The sequence below is a fragment of the Triturus cristatus genome, chromosome 8, assembly GCF_964204655.1.
Source record: "Triturus cristatus chromosome 8, aTriCri1.1, whole genome shotgun sequence".
Classification (NCBI taxonomy): Eukaryota; Metazoa; Chordata; class Amphibia; order Caudata; family Salamandridae; genus Triturus; species Triturus cristatus.
The window spans coordinates 1033551260-1033577767 of NC_140591.1; the positions used below are offsets into that span (position 1 = coordinate 1033551260).

At 45.7% G+C, this 26508-nt stretch overlaps 1 long non-coding RNA gene across 1 annotated transcript in view; it reads left to right on the forward strand.

Annotated features, from left to right (window-relative positions):
• Window positions 1-26508, forward strand: part of LOC146805358 (uncharacterized) — a 135932-nt gene that overhangs the window by 105779 nt on the left and 3645 nt on the right. The gene's annotated exons all lie outside the window — the stretch shown is intronic.

The following is a 26508-nucleotide window of genomic DNA, read 5'->3' on the forward strand; positions in this document are numbered from 1 at the left end:
GTACCCCCTTGTCACACCTCTTCTCTCTATGTCTATTCCCACTAGGATCCCAAATGGTGATTACAAGGGGATTATGATCACTGAATATACTAGATTGAATAGTGAATCCCCCTACCACCTGTTTCATTAGATTTGACACAAAGATGAAATCTATAAAGGATTCACATCCTCTGCCTTTGAACGTGGGGGGAACCCTACTATGTGACCCTCCTTCACCAAATCCATAGTATGTTCTAAGGCATAAGTTCCCAGCACCTTATTGATTTCATATCCCTCGGTCGTGTGTTCTAGATGGGGACCACTTGTCACTGGGCAACTTGACCAATCACCGTTTACGTATCCTCTGGCATTTGGGCAAAGGTGACAATTAAAATCTCCCACTAATACCATCTGATACGTTTGACCTCCCTGCGCCATTACCAACTCTAGTCTTGATTCTAGTTCTTTCAGGCTGGCTAATGGAGAAGCCCCGGATCTGGCATTATAGAAATTTACCAGTAATATCCTGAGACCCCTAGTGCAAAACATTAGTCCCTGTACAACATCCGAATCCCAACCCAGATCTTTCCACTTCCCTCTGAGTTTAAGGTCCACATAAATGGCAAGGCCTCCCTTTGCTATGCCCATAGCCCCTTTCCTCGCTGGAACAAAGAACAGCTTATAGCCCTCCAAGGCCAAAGAATCCTTTTCCCACTCCCAGGTCTCCTGCAAACATATTATGTCAAAGGTTTTAATATGGCTCAACCACTCATTATTAGTTAATTTCGATGAGAGACCCGCAATATTCCAGGATATAACCTTTATAGTTATCTCCATTGAAGGGGTTAGGGTATCCTTTAACTGATCACTTATCAGCACTGGCTCAAAAGATTGGCACTGTGCCAGCTCATGTAGGCAGGTTCTCCCTCTCACTGTGGCCCCTAGCTTTAAATTTGAAAGGTCTTTGTGCCCTGCGGGAGAGATGTTGCCTTCCTCATGACCTAATGGTGTGATGGCCTCACCTTGGTCTATCCCCTTACACCTGATCCCCGTGTGTCAGTCGATCTCATTCAGACATTGGGAATCTGCCAGAACGTCAAAGCGATTGTGTGACGCTAACGAGAGCCCTACTCCTATCCTCCCTTCAAAATCATTACATCTTCTCTCTCCTTGGCTGCCCTTCTTTAAGTCCCTATAAAAAAAAAGGCCGGTGAAAGCAACTGAATGGGCTTATTTCCCCCCCCCCAGTGATTGTCCCTAGATTGGGCCAAAAGATTCTGTGCCATCCACGGGTATCTAAAATTCAAAATAACCGTGTCACCGGGGAAACATTTCCTACTAGCACCAATCCACGAGACCCTTCTCGCCATCAGCAGGTGCCTATGATCAATGGGCCTATAATCGGTGTTTCTGATAAGCCAGTGGACTGCCTTATTGATAAGCATATGTGTGGTCTCAGGCCGAGTGTCAGTGGGGGCAGGAACTCCAGTCATGACTATGGTGTATGGGTTTGCCGTTGGTAATAGATCCAATACGGGCAGGTCCCGAGAACTACGCACGCAGTCCAAGCTATCTTGAGCTGCGGGTTGGATGCTGCCCATTTCGTCCCCAACATCCGCCTCGTCTCTCAATCTTACTCCCTTTACCGTTAGTTGCTTGTCCTGCGCTATTTCTCTCCTAGCTAGAATCTCCTGCTCCCTTCTTCCTATATTGTTACTAACAATCTTTATCTTTGCCCTTCGCTGCTCCAAGGGAACGTTGTCTTTATCATTTTTCCCTGACCTGGAATGCCCATCTTGATGTTCTTTTCCTTCCTGCCCTGCACTCGACCCGGCCGATGAGGCAGTAATTGGCCTTTCTAATAGTTCACTGCTACTGGGCGTGCTGGGAATCGTTATACCGTTTTTCTGTGCTAAGAGTAGCAACACCTTCTCCTCGAGAGTGATAAGTTTTTCCCGAAGTGGGGCTAGTTGACAAGAAAATAGAGTATCCAACCTCAACCAGAATGCAGCATCTATCCTCTCTCCAATCGCCCTCCCTCCACGCTTAACACAGTGAATAATCCCTTCTTCCTCAGTACCTTTGATGCTACTTTCATTTTATGGGATAGTTTTGTTAGATTTTCCAATGCCCTTATGGCGCCCCCCCCCCCCGTGTGCCCTTCACTACTGTTGGAGTCTCAGTGGTCAAACTAATGGTCTTTCCAGAACTACCTTGATCTATGAGAGCCCTCTTAGATCGGGTCACCATCTCACTAGAACCCTGTGTAATCAGGGCATTGCATCTAATATTACCTGCTTGCATCTGCCCTGCTTCTAAGTCATCAGCCCCACCCGATGATAGTGAGTCCCAAATATCAAATGCCCCAGTCTTTCTTTTATCCTTGACCTGGTCAGATAGCTCCACCGTTTTGGGCACAAGCTCCCCAATAAATGATTCCGCTGGATTTGTCTCCTTTGCTGGGGCCTCCGAGACCACCTCCCTATCGTTTGCCCTCTCAGCTGCAAAACATATACTATTTTCTCCTTCAATTGCTCCACTATACACTTACTTTTAAAAAGCAAAGTACAGACTGGACAATCAATTATTGAGTGTTATTTTTGCGCACCTGTAATGGCGATTACTAGCCCACACCACCTCCCTTGAATAAGCCTTAGACTGCTCTGCAACGCTACCCTCTGAGAGTCAAGCGCTACAATAGGGTGTTTGGTTCCCAGTGAAAGACAAATGTGACATGTTATTTGTGCAGGCCTCACAGATACTGCCTCGTTTTCCAACACTGACAATAAAAACACATATAAAGGCATTTATTAACCCGTGAAACGCCAGCCCTGACATCACATTGCTATGCATTGCACTACATGTTATTAAATTCAAATTATAAACACCATAATTTGCAATATGCACACCGTTCGAAAAGTAGTATTATGTACCATGGCAGTAAAAAAATATGTTGAAACCAAACCCACCACAGATCAGATGTAAGTAGAACTGTGTCAGGGTGTTCCTCTTCGACTTCTGGATTTTGCTTATTTAGTTGTACCTGGTCATTCTTGCACATGTAGTGAGAACAATGACATCCACCCTCTTACATTACTGCACTGTAAACCTACTTTAGAAGGTCGTGCAAGAAAGGTTAAGTTAGCACTATTTTATCAGATACAGAGAAACACCTTGCGAATGATAAAATGCAGTACTAAAATGCAAAAAGAGGATGAGCCTGCACACCAATAGACACAATAGCTCAAACTGTGTTGTTGAAAAGTTAAGTAATGTTGATCATTGTAGAGCATGCTGTCATGTGTAAGGGTTTTAGCCCTGAACTCTATCTGAACAAAATCTATGGAAGAGGAATGGGGTGATCCACACCTGCATGACGCACTGCTGAAAAACTCTAAGAGTTTCAAAAGGGTTATTTAATATTCATTAGAATTATTTAAACACAAAATAACATGACAGATTATCTTTGCCTGTTACAAAGGGTAAATACCAAAGTATCACTTGGTTGAACACATATGAATAACATGAACATTTTTACAAAACAATCTTTCCTTGACTTCTCGCTGGAAATATATATGAAATTAAACTGTGTTAGATTTTCTTTGTAGAACAAAGTCCCAATGCATTTCGGGTTTTTAGAACCCTTCTTCAGGGGTATAAATGATGTGAGTGAAGATCATTTCCAAAGGATCCACCGTTATGGCAACTACAACAAAACAGAAGGTCACATTATATTCAATTGTTGTATATGTTAACAAATTCAAACTAGGATTTGCACTCAGTGAGGAAATGCTATGGTATGTACCGTGAAGATAGTTGGAGTGAATTCAAAGATTAAAAGTGCATGCACGTGCTGGCGTAATTGTGAGATGTGGTACCACGCGTTCTCTATACAAAGTGCCAAAGAGTGAGCAACAATAATGTGAGAGTGATTGAAAGGAGTGTATTAAGTCTGTGCTGAAATACCGGGTAAGAAGAGGAAACGAAAAAATCACTTGACATAGAGCAGCGGAAAGGACCGTTAGTTATGCAAAAACAGGAATGGGCATGTGCGCGTGAATGTACTCACACGGAGCTTGGTCAAATTGCTTGAAGTAGCTTGAAGAAACAAGTTTTCATGGAATCTGACATCTAAAAAAGTAAAGAACGAAAAATGTACTCCCCAGCTAGTTTATAGGAGTTGGGTAGACCCCTTGTGAAAACACCCAGTGTTCTACGTAAAATCTTACCCAGGCGACTCGGAATCTTAAATCGCATATGCGTTGAAAAAGTCTAAAACAAAAACGAAAGGAAGTTTGTACTTAAGTCCTGACTACAGCCGAAGGAAGCTGCAAATAGATCTCAATTGCAAGGTTTCAAAAGGCTTACCGGCAAGTCAGTGTGAAAAGCAGCCAAGTACGTGATCCGTCACTAATTGGAAGCGTGCGTATGGACGTATGTCGTCGCGCTGCGTTTTAAAGGGGCCGCGGTGTCGGCATGGTGAAGGTGAATGAAAAAACTTTATTGACAATATCTGAAGTAAATCGAACATAATAAATAATAACGAAGTGAAAAGTGGGAAGAAAAGAATAGAGAAAGACTGCTAGAGATGGAGACAATAAAAAGATAAAAAGGATGAAAAAGGAGTGCAAATCCTTTACAAGTTAAATATTAATCTATAGGCATGAGCGTGCCCTGTACTAGTCAGTTACAACACTGCTGAAAATAACCTGCATCACAGTGTGAGCCTCTATTTTCAATTTATTTAATTTTCATGTTATAACACAATATGTACAATAATCCAGGTTAATTACATTGTGATACATGGAAATTTGCAATTACTGCATGAAGAAATGTGACTGTTGTATTGTAGAATTGGGTTGTCATGTAATCACTTGAAAAAAGAAAAAGTTGTGACTATTTCATGGTAATTGTTTATTACAGTTGAGTTATGACAACACAACCACTGCTGCCAGAGTCAGCTAACAGTGTGAAGAGCAACATCCTCTGCAGACACCATCTGTCACTGAAATAACTGAATCAAAGGATAGATTTCAGATTCTTCTTAACATTTGATTCTGAAAATCCACTCAGAGTCTGACATTGTTAATAGCAGGATACTTATTCTACTGCTGGGGATCAATGTATTAGAGAGGAAATCCCGTTGTAGGTTATAAAACATTCTACACCACACTTAGCTTTCATAGTGTTGTACATGTAATTTATAGCAAGCACACATTTGAATCTGTGGATCAGTGTGTCTGTTTTAACAATACAGATTCCACATTTTCTGCAGTAGGAAGGTTATTTATTGAGAAAGAGCAACAAGATTAAGAATTAAAAAATGTTTGGCGGTTTGATGACATACATATTTATATGGTCTACTGTACATGAGAAGGGTATTGCTTGACACCTCAGATTTCTGTCATCTTATTAATGCCCCGATCTTTACCTTGTTCCTCTGTTTGACCATGCATTCTTCAATTGCTTGGAATAAATTTATACCATGAGGTAGAGAGTTCTATGAGGTACACTATGAGGCTGAAGGAAATGAAAGCACAATAGTCCTTGCAAAGTATTAATGCTTCTTCGGCAGCTGCCAGCTTTGCTTGAGTGATGTATCAATCTCTTTCATGTTTTGATGCTCTAAAACGTAGGACAGAAAATAGAAGAAGGAGAGTGTGTGAGAAAGATATAGTGTGTGAGAGAGAGAGACCTATAGAAAAGAGAACAGCAAAGCTAGTGACATTACTAGTCAACGGGGGTAGGGGGACTGATAGGACCTGTGTCATATGCTGTAACAGATGTGTGGCTCAAGCACTTCCTCCTGGTCATTGTATGGCAAGGCTAGATCGTTCTGGGAGGGGAGCTGTAGATTGATAGCATTCATAAAGAAACCTTAAAAGGCATGTTTTCCCCTCTTGAGATTGATAACTGTGAAAGTCTTCTCTTCACCCTCTTACTTAGCCCCACCATCACTTTTCCTGTATCTTACTGTATAGACTGCCAAGCCCCTATGCTCATTTTTTGCAAGTCCGCCCTGATTTGGTCACATGTTTAGCAGTAAACAAGGCCAATTTAACCATGCTTGGTGATTTCAATCTTCATATTGATCATTCTAACAACGCGGCTGCAAAAAATCTGTTACTTGGATCTTGCATCTATGCAACTGCTTCAATTGGTACAAGGTCCTACTCATGAAAAACAGTAATACCTTAATTTTAGTTTTTAGTAATATGTCTAATTTTCAGGTGCAGAGTCCTATTCCTCTCACTTGGTCAAGACAATCTATGTTCCCAATAATTTTTATCTTTCCCTTCTTACCCCTCTGTATTACCTCCCATTAAATGCCTGGAATGTTGTTGGTCTAAGCTAAATGGGATGGACTGGTCGGCTGCTTTACAGGGCTCCAAACCTGATCTGACGGATAGTATTACTACCTCTACCTTCAATGCATGGATTACCAACTCAGTGGATCAGGTTCTACCTGCAAGAAGGTGTAAGATCACTCAAAGGAAAAAGAACTCTCCTTGGTTCAATGCTATCTTACTTGCCTTCAAAAAGGACTGCATGCATCTAGAAAGAGGCTGGAGAAAGTCCTACGATGAAACTAGTAAAGCCACTGATAGGTTGGCAGTTAGGAGATACCATGAAGAAATAAGAGCTTCTCAATCCACTTATTTGCCCATCAGAATTGAGCAATCTGCCAATTCGCCCAAGGAGATCTTCCAAATTCTTAAGGATATTGCAGAAGTTAAATGATTGTGCGTCCTTTTCCCACAAGAAGGTTATAGACATTTACTACTCTTTTTCCAATGGTTCCTTCACCGAGTAGCCGTTAGGAAGCATGCCTCATTTGACACAGTCAAAAGGAACTCTCTCTGCCTTTCTTGACCTTACTGTGAATCATCTCACAGACCTGTTCGGAGCAGTAACTCAAGGTCAATTTCTTTATGACTGGGTCCTTCGGAGGTCCTAGAAAAACATGTCAACGAACACCTCTCCACCTACCTCGAGCTCAACAAAATTCTTCACCCCACTCAAATGGAGTTTAGATCTCAGCACAGCACCAAAAACTGCGTTGCTTACTGTGGTCAAGGAGCTTAGATCTCAGTTGGACTAAGGAGGTTTGGCAGCCATCATTTTATTACACTTTAGTGAGGCCTTCGACATGGTGATCGTGCAACACTTATCCATAGTATTTCCTAAGCGGGCGTCGTCGGCTGTGCCTTAACTGGCTTTCCTCTTGTTTGAAGGATAGAACATTTTAGGTGCAAAACCAGTCCTGGTACTCACATAGTCTTCTGTTATGTTGTGAGGTGCCTTAGGGGGTCCTCCCTCAGTCCCACCCTTTGAACCTTTATATATTCCCTTTGGCCGTAATTGTCAGTTTCTTCGGCTGTCACTGGTCTCCTATGCCGATGACACCCAGTTGGGGATTTCTATTTCTCCAGAACCAAGTTCTTCTCATCTAATTCTAATTTCTTGTCTTCATGAAGTGGACAGGTGGATGGCCAACTGTAAATTAAAGCTCAATGAAGACAAGACTGAGGTAATGATATTGGGCAACAATTTCAACAAAATAACCCCCTCTTTGGTGCCCAACAGCCTGGACAGACTTCCTAGTCCCAAAACGGCGATAAAGAGCCTTGCAATTTGGCTAGACTCCAGGATAACTATGGAGCACTAAGCAAAAAAGGTTTTAATTATTCTCCCTTTTATAGCCAGGAGACAGATAGTCCAGACTCTCATCATCTTTTGCCTTGACTATGGTTATGTTCTATACCTGGGTTCTCCACGGTATGTCACAAAGAGGCCTCAGACTACACAGAATTCTGTGGCCAGGCTTTTTATGAATCTCACTTTACCATGTTGGACCACCCTTATATGAGGTCCAAGGGAGTGGGGGAGGGTTTTGTTTCCCTTAAGGGTTCTCCCTAAAAGTCACAATAACTACACAAAAACAAACGGACCCCTACCTTCTGGCTTATCACACTTTGCACTTTTTATTAAGGAATTACCTATATAACAAAGACTGACTGGCCACTTTCCACTTGCAGTATTTCCTAATTGACATAAATGTGTTCAGAATCTGAAACGGGATGGACTCCAGTCCCCCTTCACCCCCACCCCCGGGTGTTCACTTTTTATTAAGGAAATACCTACATGAGTGTGATAAGCCAGAAGGTAGGGGTCTGTTTGTTTTTGTGGTTATTGTGACTTTTAGTGCGAAGTCTTAAGGGAAACAAAACCCTCCTCCACTCCCTCGGACCTCATAGAAGGGTGGTCCAACGGGGTCCGGTAAGTTAGAGCGGCAGCTTGTCGCAGGGAGCCTATAGCTTTTTATTTTCTAACCCTTAGGATAAAGTTATCTTAGGAACACTAACTTGTTCAAACCCACACCGTCCACACAGGCAACACACTTCACAATCATGTCTGAAACCAATTAACTAGCCTTTGATGATGAGGCAGTGGCTACCATTGTCCTGGCCCCATCACTAGTGGGAGACTTGAACGTATAACAGGCATTAGCGCAGGTTAATGATTGGGAATCCCTAACACAATTAAAACGCAATCAGATCAAGACAGCGCTATGATGACTGAATATTTGCGGGCAAAGGTTGCCTCACAGGGACTTATCGTTACCAACGAACCACGGATCTTCTTGGACGACAAGATCTTTCAGAAAGAATGGTCCTATATGGCACGGAACTGTATCAGAGACTGGCTTGTGTTAATTATTAACACAGCCAAACAAATCTCTAAAGAAATGCTGATCAAAATCCAGACGAGTGAGAACAATTTAAAAACAACTGTTCAAATTACAACTTACAAAAAAGATTGGAAGAAATTAACAAGGATTTTTCACAATAAAAAGACTTCCTGACGCAGTCGAAAATTACAAAATTACAGAAGGACATAAAGAAATTGAGCTATGACACTACCTATCCTTTTGTGACGGATGAATACTCTACAAAAAGTCCCATAGAAACACAACAGAAGAAGACCTATTGGAGAAGATACACACCACAGAACTGGTCTTTCAGTTCTGGAAGTAGCGGTGGCTACAGTACGGAAGAGGAAGGGCATTACCCAATGGCCCAGATAACAACACCACAATTGGGCATCCAGAACCCGGGCTTCCCAATGGGTTTTTGGCCACAGTCTTACCAACAGTTCCACCACGGATTCCCCTTTCAGTACGGCCGCCATGTTTTAGGGAGAAGCCAGGGCAGAGAAAGACAAAGAGGAACACAGGGGGTACAGTGGGAGGACCCCGACATATGAGTAACAAGGAGCATGTCAAATGATACCAATGAACCAGGTCCGAGCAGGAAGACACTACAATAGAGACCATGAGAACCCTGAAGGATAATTCACTAATAGTCAACCTCAGTGACATATTTTTCACAATGACAGAACTAGAGGTCCTTAATCAAGGATTAGGTTTTGTACCACCCCATAAGGTGGATAAATTCCAATTTAGAGCTGAACTAGCTGAACTTTTCAGAAAGATGAGATTAAAATTATTCTTTGGTAAGACCCCCGAAGATGACAACAGGATAAAGAACACAGGACTGAGAACAAAATCAACATTTCTACCATCAGCAAAAATGACCTTGGCGGCAATACAAATATTTGAAGTTGCTTTCACTAGAGAGATAGATACCATGCAGACCTATACCAACGTCCACAACCGCTCAAAAATGGAAAGAAAGGCCCTAGAGGATCTGGGGAGAAGAAGAGACATAGAAATCAAACCTGCTGATAAGGGGGTGCCACAGTCATCCTCCCAACAGACATGCATGACACAGAGTGTAGAAGACTATTATCAAATAGAAAAAGCTTCAAAGTCTTAGAAGAGGACCCAACCCCATGCCTTAGCAATGAAATAAAGTGTGTGGTGGAAGAAGCCCTTAATATGGGCTGGATCACAACACAAGAAGCAGGATTCCTTACACCAGAAACATCAAGAATGGCCTTATTCTACATTCTACCGAAACTACACAAAAATACATTTCCAATTGTCTCTGGGATCAATTCCATCCTTGAACCATTGTCGCAGTTCATCGGTTCATCAGACCGATAGTAAAGACAATGCCCTCCTATCTGAAAGACACGAAAGAGGTGTGATGTCTTCTGAACAATTTGAGTATTGACTCTGATAAGGATGTATTGATGACAATGGATATAGAGGCCCTTTATACATCAAATACATCAATACCACAGGAACAGACCCTTACCACTATTGAAAGTATTGTAAGGACAACCCAAATTGTTATGTTATGTTATGTTATGTTAAGTTGATTTATTATGCGCACAGCTACTCCAGCGAAGGAGCGTCCCGGCGCACAGACAAGGAGGAACACAACACAACCGAAACAGGGACGCCTAAAATAGACAACTAAAACAGAAAGGTCTTGATAGCTCTTCGGAAAGAAAGCAGATCGTCTAACTGACGGATTTCAACTGGGAGGGTGTTCCAAATTAGTGCAGCTTTCACGCTGAAGGAACGACCCCCCATCCGACAGAGTCTAAATCTAGAGACCACAGCAAGGGCCTGGCCCTGAGATCGGAGGCTGCGAGTGGGAACATAGAAAGAAACAAGATTGGACAGGATTTCAGGGCCTATACCTCTTAATATCTTAAAAGTCAAGCAAAGGACCTTGAAAAGAATACGCTTCCTTACAGGGAGCCAATGCAAAGAGCGAAGGACATTCGCCACCGGGCAAAATCTGGGTAGGCCAACAATGGCCCTGGCCGCAGCATTTTGAACCCGCTGTAGGCGCGTTAACTCAGCCTGATTAGCCCCAACCAGAAGAGAGCTAGCGTAGTCCAGGCGAGAGATGATAGTAGCCTGGACTACAAGCTGTCTGGTAGGGGCATCAAAGTATTTAAGGACCGGTCTAAGACCTCTTAATAGACCAAAACAACAGGCTGCCGTTTTTTTAGTATGTCCTATAAAGGTAAGGCCAGCGTCCAACCAGACCCCAAGATTTTTCACCTCCGACACTGGGGTCGGAGTGGGGCCCAGCTCAGAAGGCCACCACTGATCGCCCCAGAGCTCCACACCCTTCCCTACAACCATCACCTCTGTTTTTGTGGCATTAAGCTGGAGACAGTTTTCTGTCAGCCAGCAAGCCACCGCCTTCAGTCCGGACTGAAACCTGGGGGCGTCTTGGTGGACATCTCCGCTAAGGGTAACCGCCAGCTGAGTGTCATCGGCATATGAGACCAAAGTAAGGCCCCACTGCCTCGCGACATCAGCCAGCGGTCTCACGTAAAGATTGAACAACGTGGGACTTAGCGAAGACCCTTGCGGAACCCCCATGGCCAGAGGCTGGAAACTGGACGAAAAGGGAGGAATAGCCACACATAAGGAACGATTGTCCAGGAAGGAGCGGAACCACTGCAGCGCCAGACCACTAACACCGATCTCCTCAAGCCGATGCAGGAGGATGCCATGAGATACAGTGTCAAAGGCGGCGCTGAGATCCAACAATATCAGCGCCGCCGTCTGACCCGCATCCAACCTAGCACGCAGATACTCCACCATTGCGAGGAGAGCGGTCTCCGTGCTGTGACCAGCACGGAAACCGTTCTGTGTGGGGTCCAGGGCGTTGGTCCGGGCTAGATGTTCCGACAGGGCCAGATTGACATGGGCCTCTGTCAACTTTGCCGGCCAAGGTAGCAGCGAGATGGGGCGAAAACTTTCAGGCTTAGACGGGTCTAAGGAGGGTTTTTTGATGATCGGAGACACTACCGCCTGCTTCCATTTAGCTGGAACTACCCCCGACTCTAGAGAGAGGTTGACAAGGGAGCGCACCACAGGGCGCCCCAGAAAGGTCTGATCTCGAAAGAGAGCAGGCTTTACCGGATCAGATGGAGATCCTGATTTAACTTGCAGAGCAAGTTTGTCAAACCCGTCCGAGGTAAGAGGGGGAAATGAGGGCAGGACGATCTGACGTAGTGCCTCATTGGAACTTCCCAGCGGAACCCCAATGCTAGGGAAAGTCCGATAGATGGCTTGGACCTTTCCCAAGAAATAGGAAGCCAGGGATTCACAATGGGAGACAGAGCTCTCGGCTAAAGAGATAGTCCGTTTGGCCATAAGATCTTTAACCGCTTTGAAGATGGCCTTCGACGGGTTGGTGCTGTTCCGAAATTCTTCAGCATAGAAGGCCGCACGAGCACGACATATGGCCCGGTGATAGAGCTTAACCGAAGCAGCATATGCGGCTTTTAAATCAGCCCCATATGTCTTCCGCCAGGCCCTCTCCGCCCGTCTACAGGCTCCCTTCAAGGCACGTAAAGCCCCGTCATACCAGGGGCTAGATTCGCGAGGGTTGATCTTAATCGATACAATGGGTATCAAAGCATCCAGAGCCCTAGTAAGCCAGGAGCAGAAGAGATCGTACCCTTCGTCCACATTGTTCAAAGGGCCCAAAGGCTCCACCAACAAAAGATGGTGAAGGTCTTCCAACCTGAGTTTGTTCCAAGATCTCCTGAGTACCCGTCTAGCTGAAGAAATGGGAAGAGTCACTGATACAGGACACTGGACAGACACCAGGAAATGGTCAGACCATTCTACTGGGGTAACTGCAGTGACTTTGGCCTCAGCCAAGTTGGTAAAGAAAGGATCCAAGGTATGTCCCCCGATGTGCGTAGGCTGTGAGACCAGCTGGAACAATTGAAAAGCCTCTAGGTCCAAAGCGATGGTACGAGCTGTCAAACTGGACAGTGTGTCGAAATGCAGATTTAAATCGCCCAGTATAGAAAAGTTGGCGCAGTCAGTGGTCAAAGTACCGACAGTATCCGAGAAAGCATTTCTAAACAACACATCACTGCCTGGCAGACGATATACCACCATCCCACACAGTTTAAACTCAGGATTGACAGATACTTTGAAGGAGGCGCTTTCACAGCCAGCGATCTTAAGGCTGTTCCACACACAGGGAAAACAAGACCTAACTATCAGCGCTATTCCCCCCCCTCTAGATGCTCTGTTCAAGGTGTACGTCGAATAGCCAGAGGGGCATGCCAGATTGAGAATGGCAGTGTCAGCCTCCTGAAGCCATGTTTCAGTTATAGCCAGGATGTCCGGGGCTTCATCCTCAATGAGATCATACAGATTTTGCTGATGTTTCAAAATCGACCTCACATTCAGGTTCATTATCCGCAAAGAGGAAGAAGAGACCCTGCTATGATGGGAAGCAGAAGGAGATTTCCGAGGTAGAGGCATTGGGGGGTCAAGTATCAGGCCATTGCATGGACAACGGTACGGGCCACAGAGAGGATGGACAGGCGGGCGTGCACAGCAGCGACTCACCTGGTTGATGGACATCAAGCTCTCGCTAGAATATGTCGGCATGGCAACAGACACGTTGTTACACTCTCACGTACCCGAGCCAGAGCCCGCCACGTCCCGCACGGCCTTAGCGCGGACGGGCGCAGACGGGCAGGACTCTGGCACGACTCCGGCCACGCGAAGACACGCCCGCTGCGCGATCCCGCTGCGCCAGGGGAGGAGCATTAAATACGCGTTCCCCCGCTGGCGCATGCGCAATGAGCGCTGTCAGCCGAATCCTCACCACCCCAACCCAAGATGTCCGCCTCCCCGGAACCAGCCCGCCAAGCGGCGGTGAGGGGCACGATTACAGTGCAAGTGAGGGGAGCAGTGAAGCGCGAGTCCGGTACCTAAAAGAGAAATAAACAGGTGAGTTTTTAAAAGTTGCTCAGCAGCGCCGTAACGCTCCTGCAGCAGAACGCTCCTTGTCAGGGGGAGGGAAAGGCGGGGACTCGCTTTAAATGCGCGTTCCCCCGCTGGCGCATGCGCAATGAGCGCTGTCAGCCCAATCCTCACCACCCCAACCCAAGATGTCCGCCTCCCCGGAACCAGCCCACCAAGCGGCGGTGAGGGGCACGATTACAGTGCAAGTGAGGGGAGCAGTGAAGCGCGAGTCCGGTACCTAAAAGAGAAATAAACAGGTGAGTTTTTAAAAGTTGCTCAGCAGCGCCGTAACGCTCCTGCAGCAGAACGCTCCTTGTCAGGGGGAGGGAAAGGCGGGGACTCGCTTTAAATGCGCGTTCCCCCGCTGGCGCATGCGCAATGAGCGCTGTCAGCCCAATCCTCACCACCCCAACCCAAGATGTCCGCCTCCCCGGAACCAGCCCGCCAAGCGGCGGTGAGGGGCACGATTACAGTGCAAGTGAGGGGAGCAGTGAAGCGCGAGTCCGGTACCTAAAAGAGAAATAAACAGGTGAGTTTTTAAAAGTTGCTCAGCAGCGCCGTAACGCTCCTGCAGCAGAACGCTCCTTGTCAGCTCCTTGATACCATTACTCCAATCAGCTTTATAATGGATTGTGCCAGAACTGCCCTCACAGAGAATTTCTTCAAATATGAAAACACCTCAGCTCCCGGAGGATTGCCCATTGCAGATCTCGGTAGCGGGATTCCGATATTTGGGAATCCACATCACTTCGGATCCCGATGAATTTTTTAAGCACAATATTCTGCCTCCCCTGGAGTGTCTAAAAAGAGACGCCACCCATTGGGGGACTCTCCACCTAACGCTGCTGGGGAAGGCAGCGCTTTTTAAGATGATGGCACTGCCTCGATTTCTGTACGCCCTCGAAAATACGCCATACTCAGTGCCGCCCACCTATTTCAAGCACATTGCGGCTGAAGTCGCGCGGCTAATGTGGGGGAACAAACCGGCACACATCGCACAACGCAAGCTTAACAAAGGGTGGTTTGATGGGGGCATTGCGCTACCTGACATACAACTATATTATTGGGCGGCGCATTTGAAAGTCATTAATCAATGGGTGCATGATCCACAGGCGAATCCCGCCTATAAGGCAGATAGAAGCGGGCTTGGGGCTGGAGGCATGATGTGCGCACTATATAACAGAAAGCATACATCGATATTACTCGGACCCACTAGGCTGACGGTTGACATCTGGCATGTAGCGCATGCTAAAATGGGATGGGCAGGAAAGTTAACACAACTCACCCCTCTGTGGGTGACACAGCGGCTGGGCGGCTTGGGACACTGCAAGGGCTTTGACAAATGGAATACAATTGGAATATCAACGGTAGGTGACATGTGGCATAAGGGAGGAGTAGCCACGTTTGAGCATCTCAGGGCGCAATACGACCTGGCGCCCTCCGAACACTTTAGGTACCTGCAGATTAGGCATGCGCTGCGGGCAGCTATACCGCCGGGCACAGAGTTCCCTGAGGCCACCCCCTTAGAGGATAGGCTTTTGACAGATTGCATGTATAAATGAGCCATTTCTTTCACATATAGAAAGTTAGTGAACAACCTCCCGGACCCTCACGGGGCGCTCAGGGAAAAATGTGCATGAGATGTAGGCGATTTCGATGACTATGAATGGCGAGAGGCGCTAGCCTCACTGCGGGAGGTGGGGATACCATCCAGACTTAAACTTGTACAAAATAAAATCCTACATAGAACTTATTACACTAGACGTATCCTACACATAATAGGGTCGGCACCACATCCGTATTGCCTGAGACGCTGTGGGGAGGAGGGCACTTTCCTCCATACCTTGTGGGGATGTCCTAGGATAGCGGAATACTGGGTAAAAGTGATGAGGACCATATCACAAGTGGTGGAAACATCGTTGACGCCCGAGCCTAGAAGATGCATTCTAAATGTATAGGGAGCCAAATGACCTCACCCGCCCAGCACAGGAGTGGGTAACAATGGGGATAATGGTGGCATAGCGCAACATCGCACAAAAGTGGGGAGCGAATGAGACACCGTCACTGGCCGCCTGGTGAGGGATCTTGATTTGGCTATGGTGGCAGAGAAAGCAGTGTTTGTAAATCGGGGATGCCCCGGGAAATGGAACAAGATATGGGGGGCATGGAATAAGTACAGGGGATACATTTGTGAACCCCCCGACATTGAAGCAGAGGAGGACTCAGACAATGAAAACGGAGGAGAGTTGGAAATGTAATGTGAAGACACTTACCAGTTTAAGGAAATGTTTACGAATTTGTAATACCAAGTGCCACAATGTTCATCAATGCAAAGGTAATGATTATATGTCTATGTTTAAATATGACGGAAATATCTATGCCTTGAACAAGAAAATAATAAAAACAGTTTAAAAAAAAATATGAAAACACCGTATACCATCAAGTGAAGGGCACGTCTATGGGTAGTACCTTTTCTCCAAGTCTGACATGTCTTTACGTTCAATAGTTTGAAAATTAACACATTTACAATTATACTAATCCCTACCGTACAAACATAAGGTTATGGTGTAGATATATTGATGATGTCCTGATCATCTGGAGGGGTAATGGCACCCTAGCATTTGAATTCTGCTCCTGGATTAACAACAGGGACGCATTTTTACAGTTCACACACAATATAGACAAGAACTCCAAAATGTTCCTCAATCTAGAAATCTCAATAGTAGGAGATGGATTAACCACCAAAGTACACAAGAAGCCAACTGACAAAAACAGTCTATTATGTGTTGACAATCATCATCCGAAGTCATTAAGAGAGAACCTGCCGTTCGGACAGTTCTTGTGGATTAGACTCAACTGTACAGATGATGCCATGTTCGAAGAATAAGCAAATAGGTTAGCTGAAAAACTAAAAGCAAGGAAATACCCAACAGGGATAATTAGAAAAAACAAGAAGAGAGCTCGCAATAATAACAGGGAAGCCCTACTAGAATCCTATACTAAGGAAGCAAAAGATAGGTCAACGTGTGTTAGAACCTTTACACCAGCATCTAATACAATAAAGCAAATAATCTAAAAAACTGGACAATATTTATCAAAACAGGCATCCATTGGGAGTTGCCCCTGTTCTCTTTTAAAAGAAGTACATCTAACTCCAATGAAATAAGTACACAACTGAGGCAAAGGACACTTTGGGACATGCCCCTTGTAGTTGGACATTTTTCTTGTGGCAACTGCTCAGTGTGTCCCCTTACTAAACAGACAAAACAGGTAGACATCAGAACAAAGCGCCCCTGGGTTATAAAACACCACAGAAATTGCAACACAGAGAATGTGGTATATATTAGGATGTGCCCATGTGACAAGAAGTATATTGGCATGACAACTCATAAGATCAGGCGGAGGATAAATGAACACCGTAGTACCATTCGGTGTAAGAATACATCCACCTGCTTAACCAAACAATACCTGAATCAATATCACACCGACACGGACTTACAGTTGGTCGTACTGGTGCGTTGGGACTCAGGTCAGGGCACTACATCAGTAAAGTACTATTTGAGAGAGAACAACTATGGGTGTTTCGTCTGAGGACACATGTGGATGGTTTAAATGACGACATTCAATGACTGCAAATATATACCATCTCTGTATTCAGGGTGCTCCTGCCCCCCCAGTAAGCAGTACACACGATATGACAATGACATCATGGGATGACCGAATGTACATTAGGCGTTATTTTAGAGTTCTCTTCATACCATGATAATACACTTAGAGAAGATGAACATTCTAGTTAAGCAAGCTATTATCATATACATGAGGATAACAGCTCCCTCTCTATGCATAGCTACACTGATAACTGAGAACTGCCAAACAACCCCAATTATAATGACTCTTCCCCCTCTTCCTTCCCCCTGCCAAAAAGCCAGGCAAAATCCAATCCATTTACACAATAGAGAGTGAGAGAAGAGCAGATCAATTGCAATCTCCCAGTTACAGTCTTATCACATATAAGTAACCGCTGCCTTGTGAATTTTCCTTAGGAATTCAGGGCTTTAAATTAAAAAAAACGAGGATTCTGGCTGGATGTGGTAATCTCCCTCCGCTTTATCTTTGGTAATAAGGGTATCCAAAGATATTGGAGTAGACGCCTCACTCACTTATCGTGACATGCTTCATCATTGGCGTCTACACACACCCGGGTATGGTGGCACTACCCGGGTGGACTTAACCATAGATGTAATGGGAGTTCTTAGATGAAGTAAGTACTGGTCATGCAGGGATCCAGATGAGTGCTAAATTAAAAATACCTTCAGGGATACCCAAACACTTTGTTTTATTCGGAGGGTACCTGGGGCATGTATACAAACGTGAATGTATTGGGTTTTACTGAATATGATTGTTCAGTTGTACCCCTTTTAAAGTGCCAACATGTTTCGGCTCTCGCTAGGAGCCCACGTGGGTCTGGGGCCTTCGTCAGGGCTGTTTATCTACTTCTTTTTGTCCATGCTTCTATAGGGTGCACGCACTCCATGCACTCACGTGAGACCTAATGCACTCCCCTGTCTTCTTTATGTCCTCAGTAGATTTTCTAGCAGGGGGAGAAATGGAAAAAGTCAAAATAATATTGGTGTTTCTTCCAGACTTCAAAATCTAAACCATCACAATAGCGAGAGAAAAAATAAGTAGCCTTGCACTAAATATTACGGGGAACCAGGAAAGCGCCACTCCGCGGAAACTAAGGGGCATATTATCAACAAACGGCGTTAAAATTATCGCCGCTTTAGCGGCAGAAAACTGCCGCTAAAGCGGCGATAATGGGCTTGATAATATGCCCTGGAGAATTCCCATAGAAGCCCATGTTCTGGTGTCAACATGGGCTTCTATTGGAATTCTCTGCGGCATATTATCAAGCCCATTATCGCCGCTTTAGCTGCAGTTTTCTGCCGCCAAAGCGGCGATAATTTTAACGCAGTGCTTGATAATATGCCCCTAAGAAACTAGTGATCAACAGGGTGAGCGTGACTACCAATAAGGAAGCATGATTCAAAGTGAATGGGTGTTGGTTAGAAAGCAGGATGGGACAAAATTACTATGCTCATGTTGAAATTGGTGAAAATAACAGAATTACCTCCTATGAATGAATAGCAATAAGCACACCAATTTGGCAATTAAGAAGGGCCAGTTTGACTACACATGTGGAATCGTATTTAAAAATGATGAGAGGTTGGTTAGGAATCAGGATGGTACACTTCCACTCTAATGAGGAAAAGGGCGAATAGAACATGAATCATAACCTAGGAATGAATAGCACTAAACACAGCGATTTGGCAGCAGGTGTAAACCACTGGGCAAAAGAGAATGTCAGAATACAGCCACAGATAACACATTGAGGTGTTCAAGTTGATATGGTATGATTAGCGCAGTATATCTAATGATAGTATGATTAGTTATAGTGTATTCAAGGGTTCGAAATTCCCGTTATGCTTAGTACGACAGAAAGGGCCGAGAACCGAACAGCCTCCATCTTGGCTTGTGGCTCTCTCGTTTAGGAATCACATGGTCTCTCCCGCCCACCATCTGCTTCCCCTTTCATACATTTGTTAGGAGACAGGCTGAATTGCTGAGAAGCAAGGTCACATCTGCTAAAAGGGAGTATCAAGCAAATTCCTCTAGACCTGGGACGAGAAGGGAGTCACCCCGTTGACCTTCTCTGTAAAGATAGTAAACCCTTTGTATGTGTAACCGAAACTGGATATAGGCATGAGCTCATTAGGAGCGCCAGGACTAACTGGTACTTTTCCACATATAAGGTTTTGTATGCTGAACTGATAATGTATAAAAGTGTGTTACTGTCAAGGAGCCAGCAGTCTTCCTCGGCGCACCTGATGGGTGAGGATCGACGAGGCTCCTCTATATAGAGTTCTGTGGTGGCCAATAAACGCTTGAACCTTCCACGTTGCCAACTGCTCCTTATTTGACTTATTATTGCGGGCCAGTGGTAAGTGTGGCCCTTGGAATAAATATTTGGACACAACAGTTGGCGACCACGAAGGGACCCCGTGACAGGGTCTTTCCCCCCCCCGTATTCGGGTGGTGGGATTGGGGGCATCCTGACCGGTTGGCGGGAGAGGAGCTTGAGGATTTCTTCCACTCTGCGCGGCTTTTTGGGACGTCCCCTGCTGCTAGTCACCCTTCACCGGGGTCCTACGGGCTTAACCCAGAAATGGATTGATTTGGTCGGGAGAAGTTGGCAGCGGAGAATGAACATTCGTATCTGGGTGCACCCGGTGAGTATAGATTGATTTGATTTGAAGCACGCGTTGTAAACGGTGCATTATTTTGTTGAAGCACGCGTTGGAGACGGTGCGCTATTTGATTGAATTGAGAGCATTCGTTGAGAACGATGCATTTTTGATTTGAACACTGGCTGCATTTGTTTGAAGCTCGCGCTGGACAGCGGTGCATTGATTTGAAGGCGCGCACCGGAGAGTGGTGCCTTGCTTGATCGGTTTAGCATTACAGTGTTTTGATTCGAAGTACGTACTTTTTGATTGATTTGATTAAAACGGCGCGCCGGAGGAATATAGACGGATTGCACGTGGAAAGACCTGCGACCTAGACTGGGTAGCCACAAGGCATACTCCTGATGGGGCTAGTCCTCGTTGGGGGCTGGTCTTAGTGGTGAGCCAGAAGGGTGGCGGGAATCCCGCGTGCAGTTTGGTGTCTGAACTGTGGACCAGAGTCGACGGGCTTGGTTCTCCGATACAGATTGTATGTTGTGTATGATTCATGTTGATTGTTGTTTGTGTGTACGTGTCTGAAAACTAACCAAAATGTCTTGTTTTAGCAAACTGAATTGTTTTGGCTGCTGCTGCCAAACAAGTGACTCCAGATTAGCTGAGAGCCAACCCGCCCCGCCGGAGGGCAGTCCTAGCCATTTTATGTATGTCAAACATGGGATCTCTCCCTTATTTGAATCAAGCATTAGCCATAACTGATGATTACCTTTAATTCTCCTTATTTTTGTTTCTCCCTTTGGTATTTCTATGTGCAATATAAATACAATTGTTTAAATGAATATGAAATGATATAATGATTTTGATAAAAAAATGTGTACAAAGAAGGGCTATAAAGAAAAAATAAGAATGGAATGACCCTCTTTTGTAACAAAAGATAAATAAGGATATAAATAACAAGAAATAAAGAGATTTAATGAAATATATGTTTATTAGTAGTTATATTCAACCAATGGGGGTTCATATACAAAAAATGTTTGATTGTTTGTGCATTATCTCTTTTTTTTTTTAAATTGTTTCCTATACAGTTTTTTCATAAATTTCTCCCTTATTGTTCTGCACTCTGTGGCATAAGTACACTAAGGGTAATGAGGAGTTACGATGGCCCAAGACGGGTTCATTTGATGAGAAGAAAATTGCGTTCCTACAGGAACAACTGTTTTCTAGGCGAAGTAGGCAGGCCATGTTCGACGCTCTAATTGCATGGCAGAAGGAGGCCAAACAACGGCGAATGAGGGAAGAGAAAGTAGCTAGAGCCAAGGCGGGACAGAATATAACTCAGAAGGCTATGGCCTATGATCGAGACAGAGTAGAAAAAGGATTGGACTGCATGAATCGCGAATTTAGATTAAAGGTTGATAAGAGCTATGTGACCCGCCCGAATGCGGAAGATGAAATAGAGGACTTATTAGACACCAGGCCACCGCCCCCTTATGTACCGCAGAGAATGTATCCGGAGGTGACAGGGGCCTCGGCCCCGGTCCCGAATATGTCTCTGGGGGCCTCGGCTTCGGCTCCTCCGGCCACTCCTATTCCCCCCTCCCTGCCGGACCTCTCCCGATTGTCGACATCTGTGTCTGAAGTTATGGCCATGCTACCTAATTTATTGACGGCAGCTGGGACCCCTCAGCTGTCACCGGGGTCAATGTCTTCCTCTTCTGTTCTGCCCTCCTCCTCCGCCAGTACGACGCCGGTAACAGCTGTAACTACTCCAATACATCCGGCCAGTCTAACGGAGGGTAGGAGGTTGTTCACTCGTTCTGCCTTGGGGACGGAAGAAAGGGAAACTATTGCCACACAAGCGTCCCAATGGATGCGGCATCCTATTTATACTCTTTCCGATATTTGGAGTACTATGAGAGACTATGAACCGGTGATGCAGCAGCATGCCCTGGAACATATGGCCAACCGTCTTATTTCTTTATGGGAACAGGTACACCAAGGAGGGAGAGCTCCGTCTATATTGTATGACATCCATGATCAGATTCACAAATCTCAATTGACGCCGGAAGAAGTGTATGGGAAGGTGCAGACTTTGGTTGCTTATAGAACTCGTTTGCAGCCTGCCATTCCCGCCGGATTCTCCCAGTTCCCTATGCAAGAAGTACACCCTATCTACCATCCTGAGGTTGCCGAAGTGGTGGATGCCCAAGGTGTCGTCACCCGTCCGAGAGTGGACGCCCGGTTCCAGGAACAATGGGTCTATACCCCCTGGAAACGTAGTGAGGTATTGTCCCTGAAAAGCCAGTTGCCAGATCCTAAAAAAAACCCCACTGCATATTACAAAGAACTGACCGAGGCCGCCTCGTCAGCAGTGATGACGCTGGCAGATATTGAATTATTCTTTGCCTTATTGGTACCGGTGGATATTTGGCGCCAGCTACATGACCAGGACCATGTTACGGAATTTGGTGGGACATGGGACCAACTGAGAGACTGGGATAGAGATCGTAAGCCGGGGAACAAGCCCCGATCTGAGATACTGACCTTACCTGAAAAAATAATAACCTATATGCATTCGTTGATCCCACCCCGGAAAGTAGATTGGGATAAACTGACGGCTTGTAAGCAAAAGAAGGATGAAAGTGTATCCGATTTTTTCAAGAGGTTTGAGGGAGTATTCATTGATTTCAGCGGACAGGATCTGGCCACGGAAGGGGGTGTGCGTTTATTTGTTAATAGATTCGTAACAAATCTGCTACCTGAGGTATCGGCCCGGTTACAGGCCGCTGAGAGCACCTGGACGACCACCACGCCTTCCACAATATTAAGCATGGCCCAGTATTATGAGCATCGGGAAAATGAGAGCAAGGATAAGACAGAAAAGAAGTCGAAGGACTTGAAAACACGAGTGTTACTGCAGCAAGTAGAGAGGGGTAGAGGAAGAGGAAGAGGGTTGCAGAATTTCGTTCCAAGAGGGGCGGGACCCACGCAAACGGTTGGACGAACAGATTTAGGCATAAACCAATGTGCCTTCTGTAAGGAGGAGGGGCATTGGCGAGCCCAGTGCCCGTTGTTGTATGAGCAAAATAATGCTTCAAGGGGTAGTGGACGGGGAAGGATGAGTAGGCACCGAGGTGGATACACGAGACAGGAACAGTCAGCCCGAGGTGAGAATAGTCAGAATTATTTTGATCAAAGCCAAGGTAAACAATACTATAATGAAGGATGTGTGACGGACGAAGGCTCCGGATATTCTCAAGCATAGGACAGCCAAAGACAGAGTAAGGGGCATGTGTCAATCCCGATAGATCAAGCTGGACCTTATGTCCATGCACAATTACTGGATGCATCAGGTAAGTTTTTAGTTGATACAGGGGCTATGAACAGTTCTGTTTCACGCGCCCTGGTCCCGGGGGCCGCTCTGTCTGGCCAGAATAATGTGTCCGTGGGGTTCTCTGGAACTCCGGTGGTAAGCCCCATTTCTAAGCCACTTTCCCTTACTCTGGGACCAGTAACGATATATTCGCCTTTCCTCCTCACCTCCCAGTGTGGGGAAAATCTCCTAGGTATGGATATATTAAAAAGACTGCATGCCCGTATCTATTGCTCCCCCGATGGAGTTTACCTGACCATTAGAAATACCTCTATCCCCTCCATTCAATGTTTTTCAAAAACGGACTCCCTACCCCCTGAGCTTGCAAAACTCCCGAGGGATCTTTGGGCCCTGGGGGACACTGATGTAGGATTCTTACAAATTCCCCCGGTGTCTATCACTTTGAAACAGAATGCCAAATTGCCGAGGATCCCACAGTACAAAATAGCCCCCGAGGGAGAACGCGCTTTACTGGCCATTATTTCTGATTTGATTAAAACGGGGGTGGTGGAGGAAACGGCTTCCAATATCTGCAACAGCCCTATTCTTCCGATTCTTAAACGAGCTCCCGCACCCCAGTCCCCTGATTATGCTGATACCTATCGATTTGTGATTGATTTGCGAGAGATTAACAAAATTGTGGTGCCCCAATATCCTGTAGTACCAGATATTAATTCCATTTTAACCATGATTCCTCCCACAGCAACTTTTTTCTCGGTGATTGATTTGAAGAATGCTTTCTTTAGTATTCCCATTCATCCAGATAGTAGACATTTTTTTGGTTTCTCATTGGGAGGCCGCAGCTTTAGGTTTTGTCGCGCCCCCCAGGGGTATACCGAAAGTCCTAGTATCTACAGTCAAGCTCTAAAAAGAGTATTGGATACTTTACAATTGCCGTCAGGTAATGTACTATTGCAGTATGTCGATGACCTCCTTGTGGCCTCTGATACAGAACATGGTTGCCGCGATGCCACGGTTGCCCTGCTACAGCATTTGGCTACTCATGGCAACAAGGTGTCACTTTCTAAATTTCAATATTGTCGACCGGAGGTGACCTATCTCGGTCATCTCCTGTCGAAGGAGGGAAGACGGTTGACTTCTGAACGCATTGCAACCATAACTAACATGCCTGTTCCTCGCATGCAACGTGATGTCCGCGCTTTGCTTGGTATAACTTCCTACTGTCGCCAATGGATTGCTAACTATTCCCTCTTGACTAAACCTTTCCTGTATCTAACTACGAAGGATGTGCATGAACCTTTACCTTGGACCGTCGAATGCCAGACTGCTTTTTCTGCTCTGAAAACTGCTCTTTGCTCTGCTCCTGTGCTTGGCACCCCTGACTACCGGAAGCCTTTTGTGCTCTACGTGCATGAGGTGGACGGTTGTTCTCTTTCAGTGTTGACACAGGACTTTGGTGGTAAGCAAAGGCCTTGTGCATATTTCTCGGCGGTTTAGGATAATGTCGCCAGAGCACTTACCAGTTGTCTGAGGGCTACAGCGCCAGTGGCCGTAGCAATCAGACAATCGGAAGGGCTAGTCCTGAATACGGATCTGACAGTGATGGTGCCTCATGCTGTGGACGTATTATTGAACAGGACACAGACGCAGCACTTAACTAGTGCGCGTCTCACAGGGTACGAATTGACCCTGTTTGCACCTCATATAACGATCAAAAGATGTGTTAATTTGAACCCTGCCACGTTGTTACCCCTCCCTTTGGGAGACGGTGGACAAGACATACATGACTGTATCTTTCGAACTGAAGAAGAAACAAAGGGCCGGATAGATCTAACTGACACCCCACTATCTGATGCCCAAGGAGAATTGTACGTTGATGGGTCATGTTTCAAATTACCTGATGGTACGACAGCTGCGGCTTATGCGATCACTACCCTGCAAACGGTAGTTGAGGCAGCAAGGATACCATACCGGTCGGCTCAGGCGGCCGAATTGGTTGCATTATTCAGGGCCTGTGAGTTGGGGAAAGGCTTGAGGCTAAATGTCTACACCGACAGCCAGTACGCGTTCGGTGTAGCACATAGCTTCGGGAGTTTATGGGCGGAAAGAGGATTCTTGACATCTCATGGCGAGAAAATAAAGAATGGACCATTAGTTGAACGATTACTAGCCGCATTAACATTGCCTAAGACCTTGGCCATAGTCAAATGCAGTGCACACAAGGTTATAGTTGATGATGTGGGGAGGGGAAATTTCTTTGCGGATAGAATCGCCAAGGAAACAGCCCAGTCTGACACCACTTCCATGTTTGTAGTAACAAGAATGATAGAAGCAGGGGTTTTTAACAACACCATAGATAGTGTGAAAGAGCTACAAAAGGAAGTGACCCCGGAAGAGCTGACATATTGGCAGGAACAGGTGGGGAGGCTTGATAAGAATGGGTGTTGGACTGACTTATCAGAAAAGTGTAGATGGTTGCTGCCAAACGCATTTGTAAATGCGGTAGTATCCATGGCACACGGACCTTCGCATGTAGGAGTTCAGGGCATCTGTGCAACATTGGATCCTGTCTGGTATAATGTTAATATTCACAAGACAGCTAGGAGCTTGGTCCAGCATTGCATAATTTGTCTCCAGCATAATCCCGGGGTTAGTATTCCCGTCCTTACGGGTAATTTTGCGCCACCCACTCTGCCTTTTGAAGTACTCCAAATGGATTACATACAGCTAGAGCGAGTTAATAATCTGAAATACGTGCTAGTGGTGATTTGTACTTTCAGTAAATGGGTGGAGGCGTATCCCACAAAAGAAAATACTGCCCTGGCAACTGCGAAAGCTCTGGTAAAAGAGTTTTTCCCTCGATATGGGTTGCCACGGGTGATTTGGAGTGACAATGGGACACACTTTAATGCTAACTTAGTCAAGTATGTATGCAAAGGTCTGTCCATCCAGCAGAAGTTTCACGCAGCCCGACATCCTCAGTCAGCGGGCCTGGTTGAGAAATATAATGGGGTTCTGAAGTTGAAACTGGCTAAACTCCAGGACACGACAGGATTAAAATGGCCTGATCTCCTGCCCCTCGCCCTGTTGTCTGTGAGAACTACTCCCCATTCACGGAGCGGTATCTCCCCTTATGAAGTAATTTTTGGCAGACCTGCCAACGTGTGGGGAGTGCCCCGGCCCAAATCTTTCAGGGACATTGACTATCCTATGTTGACTGACTATTTGTATGCTTTGACTAA